At 29.6% G+C, this 25,203-nt stretch overlaps 1 protein-coding gene across 1 annotated transcript in view; it reads left to right on the top strand.

The window, feature by feature from the left end:
• LOC113511946 (uncharacterized) overlaps positions 1–25,203 on the top strand; it is a 191,638-nt gene that overhangs the window by 72,963 nt on the left and 93,472 nt on the right. The window contains exon 2 of the mRNA XM_031909321.2: positions 24,560–24,614. The gene's annotated coding sequence lies outside the window, so the exon portion shown is untranslated. The remainder of the gene's footprint in view (positions 1–24,559; positions 24,615–25,203) is intronic.

The following is a 25,203-nucleotide window of genomic DNA, read 5'->3' as shown; positions in this document are numbered from 1 at the left end:
CTCCTCAACAATAATTGGAATTTGTCACGACATGACTGTGTTGTAAGTGTATTTTAATTGTGGGTTTAAGGCAGTTAGGGAAGTCTAATATTAATAAAGAGGGCAAGTGAATATAAATTGGGTACCTATTTTAATTTGTCTATTTACATTATTACATTGTTTTTACAATACTGTAACCCGTGTGAATAAAATAATAAAATAATATTTGGTTAGTATAAAGAATAAGGGATCCATGTTTAATTTGTATATCAAATTACATTTAAATTTGTTTAGCTGTTTAAGTATAACAATTGACCAAATATTTATATTTATAGCAAATATTTATATTTTCATGCTATGATATTTGTAAGACAAATATATCATTTTTAAATTTTATTATTTCTTCTAGTTATTTATGATACTTTTGGAAATATATTCTAAATGAATTTATTTATTTCTTGACGATTCTATTTACTACAATAAAATTTAATTATTTTTGGAGTCGTCATATTACATTATCAGCCGTTAACTGTCCATTGTTGAAAATTTGTCTTCCCTACTGGTGGGGATTTGCTAGTAGTTGCCATGCTTGACAGAAGAATTGGTACCCGCAATTAGGCTTTGGTGATGTTTTAAAAGGGATGTTGTTACCCATCCCTCGACCTTTAAGTTTTCTTGTTTAAGTTGCCTCTTACAACACCCATGGGAAAGGAAGGGATGGTGCATTCTTTGTAACTGTTATCGTGTAATTTCTAAGGACTAAAATAAGTAAGAAAGAAAATCATAAAAGTCGGTCAAGTGCGAGTCGGACTTGCGTAACGAGGGTTCCGTACAAAATCAATAATTTAATTTTTTTGTGTGTACTACTAATTATCATTTTCGATATTTTTCTTTTACTTGTGCTACATGATATTGCTTTTTGCCAATTTTCATGATTCTAGGTTAACGGAAAGTATCCTATAGGTTTTGAGTTCCTTTGCGAATGTTAAAATATGGAACATAAATAGCCGTATCTTTTGATGGCGCTGATTTAGAAGCTTGATTTTTTCATTGCTTTAAGAGATTGCAGACCTGAGTATACGATATTAATTTCAACTCTCCTGCACGCATTCCTATGAAAAATGGTCTTGACAGACAGACGGACGGGCAACGAAGTGAGCCTATAAGGGTTACGTTTTCTCCAGTGTAGGCACAGAACCCTAAAAACTAATAAAATTATTTACAATGCAAATAATTAAAATAAGTGTATTGAACGTATCACGTTTTTATAAATAATTAAGTCTTTGTGGCTCCGCTTTCGTGCACGTGTTATGTTCTATATCTATGTACATATTTCGAGAAATTCTCTTTAAGATTCCATATAAGTTAGTTAGTTTAGACTATGTGTTAGTATATCACTGCGTCAACCAATATAAAGCTTTTTATATCTAGAAATATTGCAGTGTTTAATTGAACAAAATAATATTGTACACAATAGCAGGGAAAGCGATGCAATGAAGAATCAAATTGACTTCTGGACGATTCAATTAAGTTGCACGCTAAGTGCAAGTTTGCAAACAAGCGTGGGGGATCTAGCCAAGTTTCCCGAGTAAGTTTATCAAAGAGATTGTAGCGAAACAAGTTAGCCTTCAGACGACTGTCTGTCGATGTTTGTGCACAACAAATATTGGCATATTAAAGATTTGAACTTTTTTTATGATGTACCTTTAATTTTATAACTCTTGTTATTAGAATCATCGATAACTTTACTTATATTTATAAGTAGAAACCGAAATCACTAGAATTCTTTTAACGAAAGGAAAATTAAAATTTTAAAAATTATATTTTACATTCAGCGTTCAATTGTTTATTTATTTTATTTATTTATGCTTTATTGATCACATTACAAAAAAAAAATGTCTGGTACAAAAGGCGGACTTAATACTATATAGCATTCTCTCCCAGTCAACCTTTGGCAAAACAGAAATTTTAATATGTGGTGAAAAAAAATTACAACACATACAATAGAGATCATATAAATATACATAAATTAGTACAGAAAGTTATACGAGTAAAATATACGAAAATTAATTAAATACTTTCAAAAGCATGTACGAAAAATTAATTTTAGTTCGTGATTAAATATTCTCTTCAGTTTGATTTTTAAGAAAAATTTAGAAGCATTAATAATTCCTTTCTGATTATAAATAAAAAATTTGATAATACAATACTTTATTAAGTAAAATTTTTAAATACTGTATTTGAATGAGCAAATGAACTCTTCATCTATTAATGTTAAAGGAAGAGTAATGGCCATTTATTTAGGTACTTTTTATTCAATCAGTCAAAATCATTCGAATAGATTTTTGCCAGAGCCCAGGGGCCGAATGCTTAATCAATCACTTCACCAATGATTTATTGCGAACATAATTTATTAACGTGCTTACGATTTGTATAAAATCAGTTTCAGTTTTGATGATAAGCCAACCTATTTACTGGGCTTGATGTTCCATATCAAATTGCAAACAAGTATATTTTATTCCTCAAAAAAAAAACATCCACTTTAATCGTAGTATATATAATGCTTAGTTATTTTGAATGTGAGAACCAAACTACTAAACCGATTTTGATGAATTCTCTATGGGACGAATCTGAAAGTATACCCATTCATTCGGATAAAAAAGAATTTTCCAAATCCAAATAATAAATAAATAAAATTAAAAAATATATATTTATGAAAACTAATAGTAATCATTTTTGAATTAATTTTTTTATGAATTTACCGCCCGATACATATAATCTATTTATAAATGACGAACGAATAAATTGAAAAACTCCCCCCTTTTTAAAATTTGTATGAAAAAGTTCTTTAATTTTGTCATGTCTGTTTGTTGGTTTATTGATATATCTTAGTATCATAGCTAATGGTATTGAAAAATGAAGAATAGTGATTAAAAACTTATTTTACTAATATAATAAAATTGTAACTGAAGAAAGATGTCTGTACACAAGAGTGTATTAAGGTAAAAAATGTGTTAAGGATCTCAGAAACAGCAACAGAAGTAAAAACAGCAAACACAATCTAGTATTATATAATTTGAAAAAGGAATTATTTTTCAAATATTTTTTTAATCTACTTTTCTCTATGTGGATTAGAATACAAAGTATGTATTAAGTTACTGGAATTACAAACTTTCACGTTTACAAATCTATAAAAAAGTATATTATGGACATTAAATCATAATGATCAAACAAAAACCGGTCAGTTGTACAAAATTTTCAATTAAATACACAAACAGGATTTAAAATAAAAATAAAATACATTTATAGGGACATGCAAGTTCAAATCCAGTGGGAGAAATGTTTCAATATCAATTTTCATTATACGATGCTTAATGGTTTTACCTTTTTTTTATATGAAAAGAAAGATCATTTTTATCCGACTTTAAAATGTTTAAGTTCTCTATTTAGTTGAATTTTTGTGTATGTATGTATAATTTTCGCCTGTGTTGTATAAAATTTAATGCTTTTTTTTCAATTCAAAAACTTTATTTAGTGTTCTATACAAACTTTGTTTAATATGGAAGTTGGTCTTTCTAAATTGATTTCCAAAAGGAGGTTTTGAATTTTTCTTTGCGTCTATTAAAAAAATATTTAGTGATGTTTCAAATAAATTTCTTTATTTCTTTGATATCAATATAATTTATATCCAGCGTTTTTAGCATTTTAATCTGGCAATTATTAAAGCTGCTATTTTCTTTGTGGAACAATAAATAAAAGCAATATTTATATTTATTGCCTTATACATATATATTAAGGCATTTATGTAACATTTTATCATTAGTCTATGCATTTATTAAAGATATTCTTATTATTATAACTGAAGTAGCATTCTTTACAGGCTAATGTATACATATAAATATTGAATTTTCAATCACATGCCTTAAATATAGATAATGCCTCAAATATTGCCTAGTTCTCATGTAAAGTGCGTTCCATTAAAAGTTTACTAGTTGAAATGTCCCAGTAATCCAGTTAGTTAAGTAATTTTGAGGAATATCTCAGTATGTAAGTGAACCGAGGAATTAAATTATGAGGTTGTGCTCACTGTGATCCTATTGAGATATTATTCAATTTAGGTCGTTGAATACCAATTGGGATTTGGAGTAAATATCTGTTCTAACTTCGAAGTCTGTAATAATGTACAAAGGAAATTAACTAATCTAAGTGTAAGTATCTAAATCCGGGGACTGTGCTTAATATAGATAATTTATTATCAAACCTCACACTATGAAATTTGAATTAATTAACGCTAACTACTAATTAATGCAAATTAATGATTTAATATCAACCAGTAGTAATATCATCAAAATCAAAATGTTAAAATGAGTAAATGTATTATTGCAGACTATAGTAATTAGGTAATATACAAATAAAATATACCTAAGTTCTAAGATATGGAGTTGGGCTTAACGCTGATAATAATTTGAGCTTTTTATATTTATATTCTTTTATATTCTAATATTGTTAGGATGTAACGTTCTTATGATAAGATTTAGATAATTATCATCTAAGATGTAGGAATGTTTTACATATCACAGTCCCATATTTTATATATACACACACACATATATATACACACACATATATATATGTATGAGGATTTTATTTTCTTAAAGAATATTTAGTAAAACATCCTAGTAAGTAATAAAAGTAAATTTAATTCTAGATAAAATAATAATACTAATTTAACATTTAAAATGTAGAAAGAATAAGTCTGTAGATTTTTTTTACCTGTTTAATATCTTGTTATAAGTCCTATGAAAACGTTGTGGTAAAAGTATCAAGTTTTAAAATTTTAAATCACCTTACGACTCAGCGTTACATAGTCAGACAGTATAAGTGAGAAGTTTGTTTCTTTACCGAAGTCCATAACTTGTACTTTGTTGAGTCTTTCGTAACCGGGGTAAAAACAGTTAAGTGCCAGTCGACTATTTTAGTGGTTCATTTTCCGTACGAAAATAATATATCTTATTCAGTGCAATTCTATATATATATATGTACACATACAACGTTATTTTCTCTATGTATAAGTTTTATTATCTTTTATTCGTGACTTTGCGGACTGAAAAATACTGACTTATTGTATTAAAAACCGAGCACCCGAGTTGTTAAAGTATCAAGAATGTAGCAAATAGATACACATATTTATACTGTTATTAAGGATTTTAAATTTTATATAGACACAATTACATAAAATAGAATAAAAAATAGCCAAGCCAATCGGTATTTTTTATAAAGGTGTTTTCATTGTCGGTTAGAATCGAGCTCGTGTCCTTTTGCAGTTTACAAGTGTATAAAACAATATTAATATATTAGGTATGTAACTAATATAAGTAATAATACTATCGAGCGTAAACGATCTGAAAGATAATTTAATTGTGTTAATAATAATATGGTTCATTTAATCTACCGGTTACAGTTCTCTGGCTGCCATATTTGTGAACTAGATATTTGTAATAACCGCATACATGATTAAATATTCTGATTGTTTATCCAAACTATTCGGTGTATGGGATTATTGGACGACGCACGGGTATATTAAATGAATAATTGTAATATTATAAGGTATATTTACACAATACTTATTAAATTAATATCAATGGATCTACACTTAAACTGTAAAATAAACAAAAAAACAAAAATGACTTTAATTTATTGTAACTCCTTAACACTACGTATAATAATTATAGATAATGTAATTATTTCAATTTATGAAGTTTAATTAAATTTTATTTATTCCACAAGTTCGAAAACAAGGCTACAATTAATTACAGTCCCACAAGGAACTTGTGAAAGTATAACAAACAAAACATTTTCACTAAATAGTTATATTAATAAAACAATAAATACGAAATATCACAAATCTTCTGAATAGGTACTCGAGTTTCTGTAGGTATAGATGATAAATACTTATAAAATATTATTATATTTTATATAACGGACATATTATCATATATAATTTATATGTTTCCTGTTAACATCCTTTCTATACTTGTTCAACTTCATCACGTAGCATCTGCACATTTCTATTATTATGTATTTTCGGGTTGCGTCCCGAGGCGGAAGCTGTTTCTGCGAAGGCCTTCCTTCACGTAAATATTCGCCGTTTATCTCTTAATACACAGTATCTTTTTATATAAATCGACGTTTTCCCTTACAATCTGCTATTTATACTAATATGATTCTATTGTATTTTATATTCTTTCATATTGACACATAAAGTTGTAGTGATTAAACGCGTACATTTTTTATTTATAATAAATGTTTGACCACAATCTCGCTAAATATGAAGATGACAATGAGAGTTAAGATATTAAATGTAAAATCAAATAATATCTATTCAATTTAATCTAGCTTTGAATGATTCCATATTAAATGAATCTTGAGACACAGTTCGTAAACTATAAATATATACTTCTTTCTTCGCCATTCTTATGCAGAATGGCGAAAAAAGAAGCTTTTAGTACAAAACAAGTATAAAATTGCTCAAGAAAACTTTAATAAGTTATTAGTAATAAAATAATACCATAATTAAGTACCAGTTAATTAGTAATAAACATAAAAACGGACTTTTAAATAATTCAGTATGGATTCATTCCAGACTTATAATCAACGCCTTACTATTGCATCAACAAAAAGGCGGAATAATTTTAAGATTAAATTCTTCGCGGCTTACGTACTAAATTTAGAGTAGAACGGCAAATTACCGGAGGCATTTGGCGTAATGCTCAATTTACCCGAAGGGACCAGGGAGTAGTCTGCAGGATTCTCGTACTGATAACAATACTCAAATGACACTTTAAAAATATATTAATTCACTTTTTGAGCGAGGTCTGTAATAGGTAATTTATAATGAAAACACACTTCCGTTGCATAAAGATTGCTTTTATTACTTTTTTTCAAATAACCACTTATTTAATATTAAATTACTTTTCCAACCACAAACTGCTTATTTCGGAGCGTTATTCGATTTTCGACATGTTGTGTCCCGAGTTATTAAGACTTGATACAAAACTTTTGTTTCTCACCAAGAAAAAATGCGGCAACTTAGTCTTACATCATAACCAAAGAAAATGTTATAAGGAAAAACATCGGAAAAGCAAAACAACTTCTTATTTCTATCTACAGAAGTGTATGGAGAAAATTGCTTATGTTAAGGTTCCATGTTATATAAATACATAAGTAAATATAAGTATTTGCTGTTTCCAGTTAATTATCAATGTGATGTTGATTGCATATTTATAATGTGGAGAAATGATTGAGTGGATAAATAACCTTAAGATTAAGAATGAAATAAAATATCGGTTAGTTATATAAATAAAAAAAATATTGAAATTTATTTAATTATACATTTGTTTTAGCAAATACAAGTAATTAACAGACACATGAAACTTATGTTTATAATTTATAAAATATTCAAATATTTTTATGACCTTTTTGGAATGTAGATTATTGTTTAGTATTTTTAATTTAAAATGCAGGACTTCACACAAGTCTGAGTAGTTTTGAAATAATCCTAATAGAATTCTGTTGTAGAAACGCTTATCTTGAAGCTCTAGATACGAGTACAGTACAAAATGCGAGCAGTTTATATAAATGAACAAGGAGACAAGTAAATGACTATCGAAGGAAATGCGAGGGTACCGTTCCCTAACACAATCTAATCCTTACTCAGGGTATTCTCGCAGGACAGAATTCAATAGAATCCAGCACTATCAAGATATTCTCCGCATTTTCTCTAAAGGGGCAGCGTCAACTCTACCTATTGTAAAACATCTAAATTTCCGCATCTGTATTTAACAAATACTCTTACATGTTCATACATATAAATAAAGTATTCTGTTCACAATAAAAATAAAAAATTAAATGTTAATATAAGGTTAGATAAATCTGTGTAACAAATTTTAGTAAAATTAACTCAACTGTTTATATCTGATTCACATTCAAATATGTCCACAAATATAAATATTATATTTATTACATTATCGTATATGAACTTGTACTTTATTGCACTCAGAAATACAGTAATAATAACTTATAAACAATATGAACAAACAAATTTCTTTTGAACCTTAATGTAATATTATCGAACTATTTTAGTTATAAATTGTATAATTTAGTTTCTGTAATCGATATAGGGTACTTCTAAATGAAACTGTCTTTTAAATTGAGTTTAAATCTATTTTAAAATATAATTATTAACAATTGAAATTTATAAATCTACTATTAATGTGTAAACAGATTCGAGAGATTGTATTGGGTCGTGCTTTATAGTATTCATTAGAGAATAGCTATACCGCAATGACTCGGTTCTCTGATTTTAGAGATTTGTGTATGTAATCTATGGTTTTTTATCTGTTATATGCTATAATAATACATTTTATCCTCTCGATGTTAGTAGCAAGCACGCTTGCCGCGAGCTGGTGCCCAATTTATCTTGATAAAATAAAATGTATTGTAAGTACCTGCTACACACAAGCTAAAGACCATTTTTGAATTACAGCTTACTTGCCGAGTCTGAGCGTTAATGTTTTGAATGCATTGTATGTATCTTTTAAATAACGACTTTGTTTTTTATGTTTATTTGCTGTAGTGAGTATTGGCCTCAGGTTTCGGAGGTGAATTAATCAACCCTTTGTTAAATTTATAATATAATTAATACAATAGTTAGAAAGATACCTATTTATTGGGTAAGTAAGACATCGCTTTATCTAATATTAACTGAAACGATGATCCTAAAACAACAAGAGACGACCGACCCAATTTGATAATATTAATACAGAAATTATTCATAATTTATGTTAATGTGATGTTTCTGTATTTATATTAATTTCTGAATTGGTAATTAATTTGAAGCGAATTTAAATTAAAATCAATGTTGTTCTTACAATTTACACTGTTATCTATTTTACTGTGTTGGAAGATGGTGTGTTTACCAGACCAATGAAAAAAATGGATAATGTTTAGAATATTTTTGCTAATAAAAAATAAAGCGAATGAAATGATGGTATCATGATATGTTAGCTTGAAATTACTTAACGGGATATGGAGAGAGTTATACTCGGAGTTTCTTTGCGTAATAGAATCCAAAATGAGGACATCCGCAAAAGAACCAAAGTCACCGACATAGGCCGAAAGAAAAGCAAGCTGAAATGGCAATAAGCTAGTCACATAGCTAGAAGGATTGACAACCGATGGGCAAGAAAGGATCTTTAGTGGCGACCCTGTACGGACAAACGCAGTGTAGAATGACCCCCCACTAGATGGAGTGACGACCTCAAATGCATTGTAAGAAGTCAGTGGATGCAAGTGGTTCAGGACTGTTCCTTATGTTTCTTAGTCTATGGAGGAAATCTATGTCCAGCAGTAGACAAATAATGGCTGAGATGATGATGAATGATGGTAATGACATAAAATAATCTTCAAATGACGGGTGCAAATACTCTAAACAGTCAATATTTTAGTGAAGAGAGTTAATTTAAAGTTATTAAAACTTCATGTTCAATGAAAAAATTTTTAGTTTTAAAAACATTTCCTAAAAATTAGGGTAACTGTTGGAAAAATTCCAGTGAAAAATAATATAAGTTCGCCTAACGGAAGTTTTTCCAATCACGATTCATTGAATGCAGGTTAAATTCGTTGCGTGTACCGTGGGGAGGCAGGCAGCTGCTGTCAGAAACATGAACTGTCAATATTTGCTGCGTTTGCTGCTAAAAGTTCATCATAACTTGCTTTTAAGCAGAGCTCTTTTTTGTAATCTCCCATTTATTTTCAGTGAGGGACGAATCAATTTAGAAAAAAGACATTGGGTGGTATTCGTTATTTGTTGTGTGTCTCTATTAGGAATATCATAAATATGTGATGCTTATGTACATCAAAATTTCTTGTCGAATTTTATTATATTACATTTATAGTTAGGAACATAATCCATAGTTTTATAACTATTACTGAGCACGAGTTTTTCTCCATAAGAAAAGAATATTAACCTTTTTTTACAATCCTGGTCAAGATGATTGAATAATGGTTTTGTTTCGTATTTTATACTTGGTATATTTTGTTGTTTCTTGATGATAGAAAGAAGTGTTAGCTTATTATACTGAATTCTTATTTAATTGCTATACGCATTGGTATTTGTATTGTAATAATTTATTTATCATCATCATATGAGCTGTTAACTATCCACTGACGAATATAGCCCTCCTCTATTCTTGTAGTTTTGCCAGTAGTTGACACGCTTGGCAGTCGGCTTGGCAATCACAGTTAGGCTTTTGGTGGTATTTTAAGAGGAAAGTTGTATTTCCTCCCTCGACTATTAAGTTTCACACTCGCGGGAAAGGAAGGGTGACCCATATCATGTCGAGACCACACAGCAATTGCACAATATATTTATTACTTTATTTATCAAAATAATGTTAAACCAATAAAAAGATTAGAAGCATTAACTTATTTAGCTTCAGATTCTGTAGAAATTACAGCTATAAATAAATAGGTAGATTCTAAAATAAATTCGTAGCAAATACCGTCAACGCAAATGCACCAAGTGCATTAAATGTTGTATTGTAACAAATTATACTCCAATAATATATTATTAAAGTTGAATTTTCACGCGAGTGCGTATAATCTGGTCATATTTCACAGGGACTAAATCCCTCGATGAAACAGGGCATTTCCCGGACATATCGCTTTGATTTATGAACCTGTTAAGTACCCCTTAAAACTATGGCGAAAGAAAGTCAATATCCTGTATAGGAGTTCGGATATACAGTACCGTAATACAGATAATGTCGTAAACAAGACAATATATATCATATTTATGTCGAGTTCGTTTTGACAAATTAAAATATTGCAGTTCTTTGTTGACGACTGTGGTAAACAATTTTTCTATTATTATTTAAATAATTCATTGTAAATATAAATATACATTGTAAGTAGTTGTAATATAACTTTGTTATCGAATCTAGACCAAGACTTGATAATTATATTCCTAATTTGTTTCGTATAGTAAAACGTAATGTTGTTAAAATCATACCAGGCAATTAATATAATTAGGAGGCATTAAATGCCTAAAGCTTCCGTAAGTTATAACAAGTCATAAAGCTTCAAATTATTAAAATAATTTTAAATAATTCATTCTCGCCCATTTATAAAGAAATATTCTCATTACATGGATTTAGAGTCTATGAAATAGTAATAATGAAATACCTACTTGAGATTTGAGTTATACTGTATGACGATTGAGTAGGTAGTCTAATTATGTTTTAATTACAAATATAATAAAATATGTAGGATTTATTTAACCTACTGTTAAAGTAGCTTATATAAAACGACTTTTTAGATATCCAAACAAAACTCTGATAAATTACATCTAATACAAAACTGATTAAAAGCTGGATAAGTGTGAAAAGCACTCTAAAAGTTTCATTTAGTCGAATTCAGCTGACACATACGGATGTGCGGCGCAATACTGAACCGAATACATTACAGGCGGAACGCAATTTGTCCGGGCCCTACAATTTATGTCTACAACCCACTTTATGCAAAGGAAGTGACGAAAAAAGGAACAAAAGTTCCTCGTTTCACTTAATGAATACATACGATCTCCCTTGTTATGAGAATAAAGCTTTACACTATGAAGATGTAAATTTAATAAGGTGCTTAAACTTAAAGTATAAAAGCTATCATAAGTTTAAATTAAAGCTTATTACGGTTATAGTGGAAACTCGTTAAAATGGAGAACAAGGTTTTCAAGTAGCTTATAACTCGATCTACTGTTATGTAGAGTTTATTATAATTCTAATATTAATTTTAAGTTCTTAATTACAGTAACATGTTTCAAAACATTTTGTGTATGTTAATATCAATCAAAAATATTTACAAAAAATATTACTTTATAAGTTAATCAAAGATGTAAAATTAATTAAACCAACATACATACATAAATATTTACGTACAAATATATCTGTCACACCTGTCTCCTATTAGGGTAGGCAGAAACAATAAAACGCCAAATGGTTCGATTCAAACAAACCTTTTTTCACTTTTTCCACATTCATCAACGTTATCATGCACGCTCGCCGGTTATGAGTACTTTTAATTCGGCCCTTCTTCAGCACGTCGCCGATTTGGTCGACATACGTCCGTTTAGGGCGGTCCCTACCGACATCTCTACTTATACTTGCTCGATAAATCACTTTCGTAATTCTTTATTTCATCCGTCCTCTCCAAATGGTCAAAGCAACGCAACGTTCCCTTTTCGATTTTTGTCACTACATCGTCTTTAAATCCACATTTTCCTACAAAAACATCTTTTATCTTTTTGATAATAACCCATTAACATTGTGTTCCACATTAAAACCAACTTTAATCGTGGCAAAACCAAATAGTTATTTAAAAAATCCAGTTAAATGCTGCTGATTTTTACCATCGTACAACCCGCCATAAACTAAAATTTCATCCCAACCATCTGGACGAGTAGCGGTCCTCCACCGTGCGTTTTTCAAGGCACTATCTCCCATGCATAACCACTTTTTGGAATCAACTTCTAGTAGCAGTATTTTCGAACCGATAGGACAACATAACCTTCAAGAAAAGATCATATTCCCTTTTAAAAGGCCGACAGCACACCTACAATGCCGTTGGTGTTGTGGATGATCATGGGCGGCGGTAGTCACTTACCATCAGGTGAGCTGCATGTTCGTTTGCCCTCTGTGTTGTAAAAAAAAATAATTTAAGAACTAAACTACTTAACTGATTTTGATAAAATTCATTGAATTGATACAGGTCTCTTCGAATAATCGAGACCCATGCATACAAAAAAAAATAAGGAATTCGACGAACTCATACCTCCTCCTCCTTTGAAGTCAGATAAAAGTATTAAAAATTAATTAATTTTATACTAAGTTGGAAATAAAAAGTTATTATTTACATATATTATTATAATTATTAAAATCATATTGGAATTATATAAGTTATAAATTTATTTATATGGAAAATAAAATTTGAGAAATTTAAATTTTATTTTTAGGATATATGTCGTTAACAGAAAAGTTCAGACGTGTAGAAATGATCCTTATATGATTTCTATAAGTTGTTGAAGTTATCTGCTGTTTATAAATGTACTCTACCTAGGGGGATTATCCCGTACCTGCAGATAATTGAATAAGTTTTGGCATTTTAAAAATAGAAGCCAAACTCAAAAGTAGGGAGCAAAGACAAAAGGAACTTTCTTGCTGGAACTTTTATTAGAAGAAATAGAAAGGAACAGTTTCGATTGTCATACAAAGAAATAAGTTTACGCATTCATGAAACAATAAAGGACCGCAGCCTGACAAAGAAGATAAGTATTATAATAACGGGACAGAAACTCAGCGAATTATATACATCGAAATTGTACGATTTCCGGCATTTGTTTTTTTTCATTTTCTTGTCATAATATGTTCTTACCAATAAATACATACGATACAATACAATCTAAATACGAGAGATACTGAAACAATTTAGATAAATTTGACATATAGTTTGAAACTTAAAAATGGATATAGAGATTTATTATAAATTTTTCCTTTATTTTATTAAACAACTGCTATGGCTTTTTATAATAAAATCCGAAAGCTTATAAAAGACATCACCACACAGTTTTTCGGATACTTTTTTTAATAACGGTGTTTTTCATTATAGAAAATTTAAACAAATACAAAAAGTGTTTAATATCAACAAAATTCGAATCAACAACAGGTTCAAAGGCCGATAAATAGTATCGCTAATTTGTTATTGTGATTTCAGACGGGGTTGTTATAGATATATCATTGATTTTTAAATCATTGCATTACCATGAATTGCAAAGTAAATAAAACTATTCATTCAAACAATAAGTAAAACAGTATCATGAGATAACAAAGGGAAAATTAAAAGTGACCAATATTATATTATTTTTTAAAGCATATCTTTCAAACTCATGCTTATATAATATGTGTGGGTTATTTTCCAGCTAGCTGGTTAGGTGTTATTGATGGTTATTTGCGTATGTTCATATTCAAGGATAATGCCTGCTAATTATCATATTCGATATTCAGTACAGACAAGCGGATTATGAAAATAAAATGTAGTACATATAAATTCGGTCTACTATAAAACCTAATTCCGTTTCGGACTTCCAGCCTCGGACCCGAATATTGTACCTATGAAACAGGTTCATTTCGAAATCGGGTCCGTAGATGGAGAGTAGCACTTTATTCGTCATAAATTCAACCATAAAGCGTCCGGCCGATCTAAATTTTACCATTTTGATAGCATTTTTTTCTTTATTTTAACATCAATTTTTTTGTTTCGTTCGCTTCAACAGAAAAAAATCATGGTAGGTGAGTTGATCAGTGTAAACTTTATATGCGTATAATATTACTAAAAGTTAAACATTAATACCATGATGTGCAAACCGTATTATGTCCGAAGATAAACAGTTAAAACGGTCATAAATAACTGGAAGCGATTAACAAACCGATGCCTGGTACAGGGGACCGTAATATATTCACTAACTGATCCCAATTTGTCTGACCTAACGCAATATTGGAGCTAGCCCTATGACTATAAGTTTGCGTATCTATGTCGTATAAAGCTTTTAAATCCGTGACAGCTTAGTTTTGGGGTCAGTGAATGGGACGATAGGTAATATATGAGATGATTTTTCTCTATATTTCTAATGTTGGGTACAAACATATATTTTATGAAGTTATAAATTATCTAATATTTATATTATCAAGTCAACATTCATAAATAATGTTTAATTAAGAATCGTTGAAATATCAAAAATATAATTAACAAATTATACACAAAGTCAAGAGTATATTAAGGTACCTTTGAGAAATATTACTACTATTTATAGCATATAGTTGTAGTAATATTCATTTTTATAAAACTTAAATTAAATTTATAGGTTTAATGAGAATAAAATCATACTTTTAATATGAAAAGACGTATTTTTGCTTCTTATATATTTTTATTCTTTTAGTATGAACGATAGGTTAAACATTATCTTATTAAATGTAATTTATGAGGACTTTGTTTGTTTTCCTCGTTAAAACGAGCCGGGGCCCTCAAAATGTTATTTGAAAGTTTGTATGCACAGGCCTTCCGTTATGAATTGTGATAATGTGTTATGGCAACACTATTAAAATGCCGTTTGTAATCCACAATTACGCTAGTAAACAAACATTGTGTTTATTTAGCTTAACCTAGCTCTTACATTAAAGCGGCGGAGCAGATAGAAATGAAGTATTAGAAATGAATAAAGTTTGCAGTGAACCTTAAGTTTAGCAATATTATATATAATTACTAATAAAGGTAAAGATTTTTAATTTTTATTAGGCAATACCTTTTTATTCGTTTTATTTTTACGCGCGGCTTCGTCCGCGTAACCGGGAATTGTTATTAGACAAAGGTAAGAAGTAGTTTTTTTAACATATAAAAATTCGCTTTCAAATTTATAATAAATACTACCTGTAGCCTAGGGTTTCGTCAATGTGAAACTATTTTCTATTCTGTACACCTATGTTTGTATCAAATTTTATTAAAATCCGATCAGTAGTTTTTTCTTGAAAGACTAATAAATATACGAATGTTTGTATTCTGTTACTACTATTACGAGAAAGTTTGTGGGAATATGACTATATGTATGGCCGTCCGTACATATTTCCTCACAAACTTACGCGAAGGCATAATTAGGACTAGCATTTACAGTAGTCTATATAGACATATCTAATGTAACTCGCACAAACTTAAGTGACAACTAGTTTCAAATTATTTGTGATACGACATCCACAATTTAATAAGCGAAGTAATAATTTAGGCCAATTGTAAACTTTGATTAAAATCGAAACTTTGTCATTCAACTTAAATATCGATTACATAAATGTGATGACATCAGGCAAGCAATTGGCGGATTGTTATTCGATAACTTATTATCAAAATGAACGATTTCGAAGATTTATCTGTTATTCTATTGTTACTGCAGCGAACTGAAGTTGTCTAATAAATTAAATTAATAATTCATCAATTGTGTGTTTAATTCTCATTCAATAAAAGTACGCGTTTGCTTGTAAAACTATATGTTATATATTTTCTTTCGTTTGAATTCAATAAAAATATATTATCATTTTAAGAAAGAAGTAAGTTTTTGTTTTTTGTAGCTGTATTTTGCTTTTGTATGATGTAGTAATTCTAGAATGGGTAGGCAGTGTCATGTTTGGTTTTAATAATAGGTAAATAGCTATAAGTCTCATATGATTATGAATATTAATCGATTATTCCATCAACGTCTCACTGCTAGGCATATAATAGATCAGGTATATCTATATTTAAACTATTTTCTATAGTTTAAATATAGATATACCTTCCAAATTTAAAAAAAACAACATTTATCTTGTGGATTATTTCGTTGTAAGCTAGGTAAGTATATTTTGAAAGTAGATAGTTGTAATAAAATTGTTGTGTTGTAATATATTTAGTTATAAGTTTTTATGATAAACTGTGAGATTTTTTTTTTAATTTATTAAGGTCATTTCATACAAGCAAGAAATGAGTTTATAATTAGAAGTACTTAAGTTATATACTTTCAAAAAGTAAATTTTTCTTTTGAAGCTATTTGTAATTTTATAACAAACGTTTATTCTTTCTATTTCAGCCTCTATAAATATACGTTTATGTAAAATCTATGAATATACTTAGTTCTATTTTTGTTTAGTTATTTTCTAGTTGCCTTAGTTCAAGATTCTTATAATTCCTGTTCAAATACTTGTAAAAGGGTGTGTCGCTAGGTGGCTCGGTTAGGGATTTGCCGCACAATTTCGCAAAGTCATAAAACGAACAATCTTGTACATCACTATTATGTGTCTTGGAGTATGGATACATAAAATTTTAGTGCTGTAAATTTTAGCACTTTGAACCTGAAATTGCTCTGCCCGTGACAATGCCCTGACTAAAGAATAAATAACAATATCTACGCGTACATAACTAAGTTAGTGTTTATGTAGCAGTATCTGATATTCTTACTAATAAGTGTGAAAGTGATTTTGTCTGTTTGTTACTTCTACGCGTTTTAACGGCTCAACTAATTGTCATGTAATTTGGTGCACATACTTTATGGGAAGGAAAATGACAGGTATTTATCCTGGTCAAATAATATAATTCCGGTCACGCGGACAAAGTCTCTGGTAAAAGTTAGTTGAAAATAATCATATATTAAAATAAATAAAAGGCAAGTAAAAGTAATTAATGGTACGTATTAGAAAATAAATACGCGTGCGTTTGACTTTGTTTGTCAGATTGGGACATAATTGATTGACGAGTTCATTTATTTATTTATTCTTTATTGACCACTTTACAAAAAAAAAGTACAAAAGGCGGAGTTAATACTATATAGCAATTTGTCCCAGTCAAACCTTTGGCAAAACAGAAATTTAATAATGCGATGTAAAAAATTGAAAATTGTAATTGATAAACAATTACAGGTACGAATCGATATACTTGCAAATCACAACACATATAATGGAGAACTACTATTATCTATTATGTTCTTCTCCATGTCAAATACAACGTGTGATATTATAGATATATATAGATATATAGATAACGAAATCAATTTAAAATTTATAATAGATATGAGTAAAATAACTGCTTATAAAAATATAATCTCACTAGCTTTTACCCTTGACTTTGTCCGAGTGACCAAGATATGTTTACTGACCGGGATAAAAGGTAACCTATAACCTTTTCCATCCCATATACGAGTAGTACGCGTATACCAAATTTTACAGAGATTGGTTAAGCCATTAAGCCGCTATAAGGTTATAAACAAACAAACAAACTAACTTTTACATTTATAATATTAATAAGGATCATCACTTAATTGACATTTGGAGTAGTGTAGTTTACGACCTAAATTATATAGTAACTTATATATTTGGTATACACGATGCAATATCACTTCTTTCAACAGTCAAACTTCTCGAAGTTATATGTAAAACTTTTGATTTGAACAAAAGGATTTTTGATAAGGGCTTTACATATTACCGTTCAAAAACTATGGTGATGTATTTAGCATTTGTCAATACGAGTTCAGAGGTTCAGAACTTTTCGAGGATGTCAGTTTTGACATAGGTATATTTGATTTAGAAGTTTTGTTTCCTTTCATGTTAAAATGTAAGCGAGTTTTTTTTTTATTAAATACGTATACACATCAATGTTCAATATAACTATACAGTAAAAATGACAGACATACATATATTTGGACGAATTCATAAAGAGGTAGGTAGAAAATAAAACAAAATTATTAAACATGCTCACGACTGTATACTTTAATAGTTAGTCATAGGTATTATTATTATATGTATATATCATTCTATATATTTATTATTATATGTGTATATGTTATTTTTAATATATGTGTATATATAGATTTATTTAAGTATGTATCAGTAAGTTAAAATTATTGTATGTATTACAATTTTATAAGTATTTAAAACACGAAAAGAGTTCGTACCTCTAGTCAAAAAGTTCATATTTACTCTTCTCTATTCAAATGTTGCCTGAAAAAAAAAACGCTTTTAGCGATAAGGCCGTCCATTATTTTCTCGGTGTAATCTTTTCTTGTAATTGTTAGTACCTATAATAAATTTCCAACTGTAATTTTTGGAGGAAACAATAAAAATTATTGTTGTATATCGAAATTTATAATCTTAGATATAGACGGCTCTTATAAAAAAAAGGTAATAAATGTTGCATATCACTAGTTTCGAATCTCAACGTCAACGTGTCGTTTCATTATTCATTTTTCACATATAAAATATTAAATATCTATTATTAGACTGTATTATATTCGCAAATATGTTAGAATTTACATCCAAGGTAAATCTGATAAACTTGTCACTTGGTTCAATTTGGTTTTGTTATCGATGTTTTTTGTTACAGAAATGTTAGTCGGAAATTTAAATTAACGCTCAATATTATTCATATCGGTTAAATTCGAACTCTTCGTGAGTTCTAAAAATCGGGATTGTTATTAACTTATTGTTGGTACTGTATGTTTTAGTGCAATAAATATATATATATATATATATATATATATATATATATATATATATATATATATATATATATATATATATATATATATATATATATATATATATATATATATATATACTATTATTACCTAATAGTAATAATAGCAGAGAACGATGTAGCCTAACGGTTATGACGTTCTGTACCGCCTAGATTTTTTAGTGCCAGCTAGATTCAAATTCAAGATCTTTTGAGTCTATAAATCAAAGTAACATAGGTACCATCGAAAGTACTACTACAAAAAACTCAATGGAATAAGAATAAATTCCCTTTATATTGGATATGTGTCTAAAATTCCATCCAGTAGGTAGATATATTCCCGAAATTCGGGTTATCCAGGTCGCAGCCGGCCGTCGGCAGCCGTGCGTGTCGCGGACGCTCCCGGGCGGCAGGTAATCCGAATCATCAGTCCCACCACAATGAGATGGAAGCTTTTAACGGAATTAAAACATCCAACTGTGGCCCCATGTTTTATTGGTAATGGATGCATAAGATCATTACATGTATTTGCGAACACCTACTCTTTGTTTGAACACTAATTAATATAAATGTTTTTTTTTTTTTTGTAAAGTATTTAATATATCTTTTACATGTTTTATAAAGAATTGAATATTTCTTTTATTATAAAATAAGATAGACAAAAAATAATATTAGTTAATAAAACAGAAATATTAATTAATATAAAAACCCTATTCAAGTTTTTTTTTTTTTTATAATCAATTTTACTTTTAATAAACAATTTGTTTTATGAGCTGATAAAAATACATTCTAAATATGTCAAGCGTAAAAAAAACAAATTATTCACGGGTTATTATTTAGTTATTTGATATATGTGTTCACGTAACAACTAAATTAATTTCTATTATTTTTAATTGATTGACCACAATTAAATTAATATTCATCGGTCGTGTTAGAATAATATATAAATATACAGATTGGAACGATTCTAATATTAACATAAGCTCCATTGTTTATTTTAATGCGCGTTTAAGTAATAATCCATTACAAACACATTGCAAAGATGTCTCCGTCGAAGTTGTTAACTTAATGAGAAATATTTAGCATAATCACCTCATCTCGTGCAAAGCATTTGTGGCTCTAGAACTGTGGCGCTTTTCTTGAAAGAACAATTTACTCACTTTATACAATTCTCAGGTTTGTTTTTTATTGTAACAGGAAAGTGGAAAATTGTTATTGCGATACTAAGAATTATGTGATTTTTTTTTAAATTCACTTTATATTAAAACGAAACAAATTAATATGATGTGTTAAGGTTTTACATTTTAAAATTTTATTTAAATTTTGCAGTTAATCTGCATGTTATGCATATCTTAGGTATGATTTTTAGGAAATCATTATAGACTTATTTCCTACAATAGATTGTTCAATTATGATAAAAAAAAGTTTTTATATTTATATAAATATTTATTCAATCAGGTTTAAACGGCTGAACGCATTTATTAGGATACTTTATATAATACAGGTGGAAAAGTCGCGAGATACAACTTCTGTATAACAAATTTGATTTACAACGCAATCGCTTCAAATTTATGTAGGTAATCCCTTTTTTCATAAATATAATTCTATTACATCGTATTTCAAGTTGAAATAATTTCAAACAGCTTGTTATCCATCAACGCAGAATTCACAATTTCGTGTTGATGGATATCCGATGAAAATCCTCTGTACTGGAAGCCTAATTTGAAATAAATGTATTATCATTCGTGAAATCGCGAATTCGATTTTCAATTCGTCAATTCCCGGATCTTTCTTTTTCTTTATAGTGTGATCTGTGAAATAGGCGTATTATAAATAGATTAATATGATAATGTTGCAATGTAATAACTAACGGGTTATGTTTAGACAATGTAATAATAAATGATCGTGCGGCGTGTCTGGCTTTGACAGCTGGGAATCGAAAATCCAATATGTATTGTACCCTTGCACCCTTCGATACGTTACATTATAAATGTTGGCACATACATATGAATTGTACAGAATACTTAGTTGTATTTTGGAAACAAGAATGTTGATATATGTATGAGGGTATCATCTTCTAGTGTCAAAAGTTTATCATTATTGAACTGGTAGCTAAATTATTTAGTTATCTTCAAAATGTCACATGTGCTTTTTGTATATTACAAGATACATTCGCTAAATTTGAAACGATTTTAGTAACTCTTTTGATATTCGATAGGGTTTATTGTCCGCTTAGATCTGTTATTAATTTTGTCACGATTAAAGCAGCTTATTTTTTGAGGATATACAAATATTTAACTACGTGACAAGATGTTTTGATGAATGACATTATTAACGACTTTGTTACTGATTACTGCTTAACACCTGTTTACAAATAATATAGTCTGTAATTACAAATTCGGTTAATAAAGAACCAATAACCAATAGGGAAGAAAGGTTCTTCAGTGGCGACCATGTATTGGTAAACGCAGTGTAGGACAACCCCTCACTAAATGGGGAGAAAATCTGAAATGCATTGCAGGGAATCAATGGATTCAGGTGACTCGGGACAATCTCTGGATGAGGTCTATGTTCAGCAGTGGCCACATAATGGCTGAAGTATGATGATAATAATAATAATAATAATAATGAACTGTTCTTGCGAACAAACCTGATATCGTGGTGATGGATCGGGCACTTTCGAGGGTGTTTTTGGTGGATGTCACCATACCGCATGACGAGAACCTCGTGAAAGCCGAAACCGAGAGAAGAGAAAATATCTCGACCTGGCTCACGAGGTGACCGAAATGTGGGGGGTGACATCTACCGAAATCATCCCAATCGTTATGTCGGTGAACGGTCTTATCCCAACCAGTCTGGAACAACATCTCAGACGGTTGGGATTCCGAGGCGGCTCACTCCCGGGAAAGATGCAGAAAGCGGTGCTCTTAGATTCTACCCGCATTGTACGCCGGTTTCTCTCCCTGGGGCCCTGAACCCCGGCCGACTGTGCTTCTGCCGGGGGTTAGTTGCCATCTCCTCTCCTTAAGAGGGGAGATGAGAATTATAGTAAAATTTAAATAATAATGATATTGTGTAATAAATTTTGTCAAAATTACTGATCGAAGTAATATTACATTTTTCCTTTTAGAAATTAGCAAAGTGAGTGAAACCTTACTTTACAAATTATTGATTTATCTTACAAAGACGCAGGCCAAACGGTAAAAGCTGGAAGGCTAAAACTTTCAAAATAGATTTGTGTTATATCTGCGAAGTGCAGTATTTAATTATGGAAAAGCAGTGAGCTGTACTGCCAAGAAAATATAATAGGATTTGGCTGAGATTTAATTATTCTTCTCCTAGGTTAGTCTAAAAAATACTCATGAAATGAGTATCCTTTTACGATCCATATTAACAATATAATATTTTGAAAGTTATACATAAATAAAACCGGACAGGTGTAAGTTGCGCTTACAAGCCAAGAGTTTCGTTTACAGAAAGAAAGAAAATTACCTTTACTGCTTTTCTTATACGAAATAGACTCCTAATAATTATATAAATTAATAAATTGTAATTATTTCAGATTTTGCACATCAAAAATTTCACAAATGAGAGAAGAGGGAATGGTATTTTTCTTAGATTTTTGATTGTAAGTCAAAAATTATACAATATAATATAAAAAGAAATAAAAATTAACAGTTTTAAAATATAAAAATAAAGCCCTTTCGTATGATACTTCACCTGGACTATTAATTTTATATTGAAAAATTTTGATTCCCTAGTAAAAAAATAAAAATATTTTTTCAATTATTTCCATTGCAATATAAAATGTGCAGTGTGTGCCCCGGCATAGAATGGACCACCTTCCTTTCCCGTGGGTGTTGTAAGAAGCAACTAAGGGAGCGCGAGGGATGGGCCGCAGCGTCCCTCTTAAAATACCTCTAAAAGCCTAACTGCGGTTGGCAACCCCCGTACCAAGCGTGGCAACCACTAGCAAAACAATCCTTATGAGGAAGGCTTATGTTTAACAGTGGATAGTTAAAGGCTGAAATAATGATAATAATATGTAAAACACGTCTAAATTCCAAATCTATAATATTAACAGTTACTGAGACATAGCGCTGTGATAGACAAACGGACGGACAGGTAAAATTGCACCATTGCAGAGTTTCTTTGTATATTCAGGAACCCTAAAGACGGATATAAATAACAGTTATTAAAAAAACAGTACCAAAAAGCTTAGCTGAGCGTATTTATTAAAATTTTTTGTTCATTTCAAATCATTTAGTGACATTTCTAGGTATTCAACTCCATTCACGCCATCACTTATGACCCAATTTTGTTATTTTTTTTAATATTAAAATGTACACGTTCAAGAAAAGATACGCGCAGAACGTTTTTAGCCCTGCCTCTTTAAAAGCCTGTTAATACGTTTCTATTTAATTATTTTCCCAATTAATACTCTAACTAACTCTAAACTAAGAGGTAGACTAAATCAGGGCTTGTTATGACTTACATTATGAAGCGTGTCTATTGTATAGAGGAGCTGAATAGTATGCAGTAGTAGTGAAATATTGAATTTATATTGAAATATATTAAAACTAACTATACTGATCCATGAAATGTTGCCTTTTTATGGAATCAACGGTTTATTTACATTTGTTTTCCTCCACGTCATTATGAATGACATAATGAATAATGATTGTCGCTGGTTCGATCCTGGCACAATACCAACATTTGTATTCATAATTATGTCTGTTTGTATTGGCCTGTATATTTTCTATGTATAATACGTATTTATAAAAAACAACATTATAAAAAATAATTATACTATAAGTTCTGCTTGATTTGGAACAAGATGGCGGTCTATAATATGTTCAATTGTATACAATTCAATTCCATTAATTTCAATATACTTCAATTAAGTTACTTTAACTGACGTTTATCAGAAAGAGAACTAAGAAAATTGGGGTTCGCTTTCTATGTTTGTATCATTAGTGGTAAATATAGTGTAATCTTGTAAACCGTTATCTTATTTTCCCTTGAGAATTCACTTAATCGATAGTCATACAAATACAGGGAATCTGTAAAATTTCAAGTACTTAGGTTCAGTGATATGGACTATGCGTGATCATGTGAGCTTCTTTTAAGTATATTAGCTGTATCTCGCTAGCTAGTGCATCTAGTAGTGTAGTGTATCTAGTAGCTAGGCCTCCATGCGGTCCGTTTTGGGTACCGCAACCGTTGTTAATTCCTGGTGAATTTGTCACGATGGACAAATTCATTCATTAATTCATTGTCTTTCCATTAACTCAATACTCTTATAGTTTCAATATATTTATTATCAAACGAGGGTCGTAATTGTGAAATCATATAAATTGTTTGTTACTTTTATTATGTTATTATAATGAAAACATTTGCTCTATGTTAAATGTCAATAAAAGTAATGAAATGTAATTTATTCCAGATACTCCACATCTTGATGAACAAGGAGTGACATTGCATTAAGAAAATAGTTTACCGTGAGTATTGAAATTTAGTGACTACTAGCGACTTGCTCCGTCTTTGCACGGGTGAAATGCTAATATTAAGTAGCCCCGCCGGCCCCTCGGCCGGTACCACCGCAACCGTTATGTCCCTGCATTTTAAATGTGTAATATCTTCGGAAATATTTATTTAAATTACATGCTGTTAAAGGGCATATTGATCTACATTAAATGCACAATATATTTAAGGTTCATAATTAGATAAGCATCAACGCTGTATTGCTTAAAATTGCATTAGTATTTCACGTAAAAAGTAAAGGATAAAAAATAGTTATTGTGGGTTATCCTTAAGAGATAGACATAACATCGCAGACTTTTTATAGACTTTCTTAAGGTGTATAGTACATTATTTTGATCTATCTCGTAGGGTTCAGCCAGCGTTTGTTACGTAAACGTATATATATATATACATATACACGTATCTTCTTTTCGAATCACTCTATTACTTATATAGTAATTTAATAGGAAAATTCTTATCTAATTCTACAATGGAAAATTTATATGAGATCAACACAAGAGTAATGCTTTTTGATCGCAAAAAAGAATAGACAGAGTTGAAGTTTAA

This window comes from Galleria mellonella, unplaced genomic scaffold (assembly GCF_026898425.1).
Source record: "Galleria mellonella isolate WM207_F2 unplaced genomic scaffold, CSIRO_AGI_GalMel_v1 utg139, whole genome shotgun sequence".
NCBI lineage: Eukaryota > Metazoa > Arthropoda > Insecta > Lepidoptera > Pyralidae > Galleria > Galleria mellonella.
This window is presented reverse-complemented; position numbering and strand designations above follow the sequence as displayed.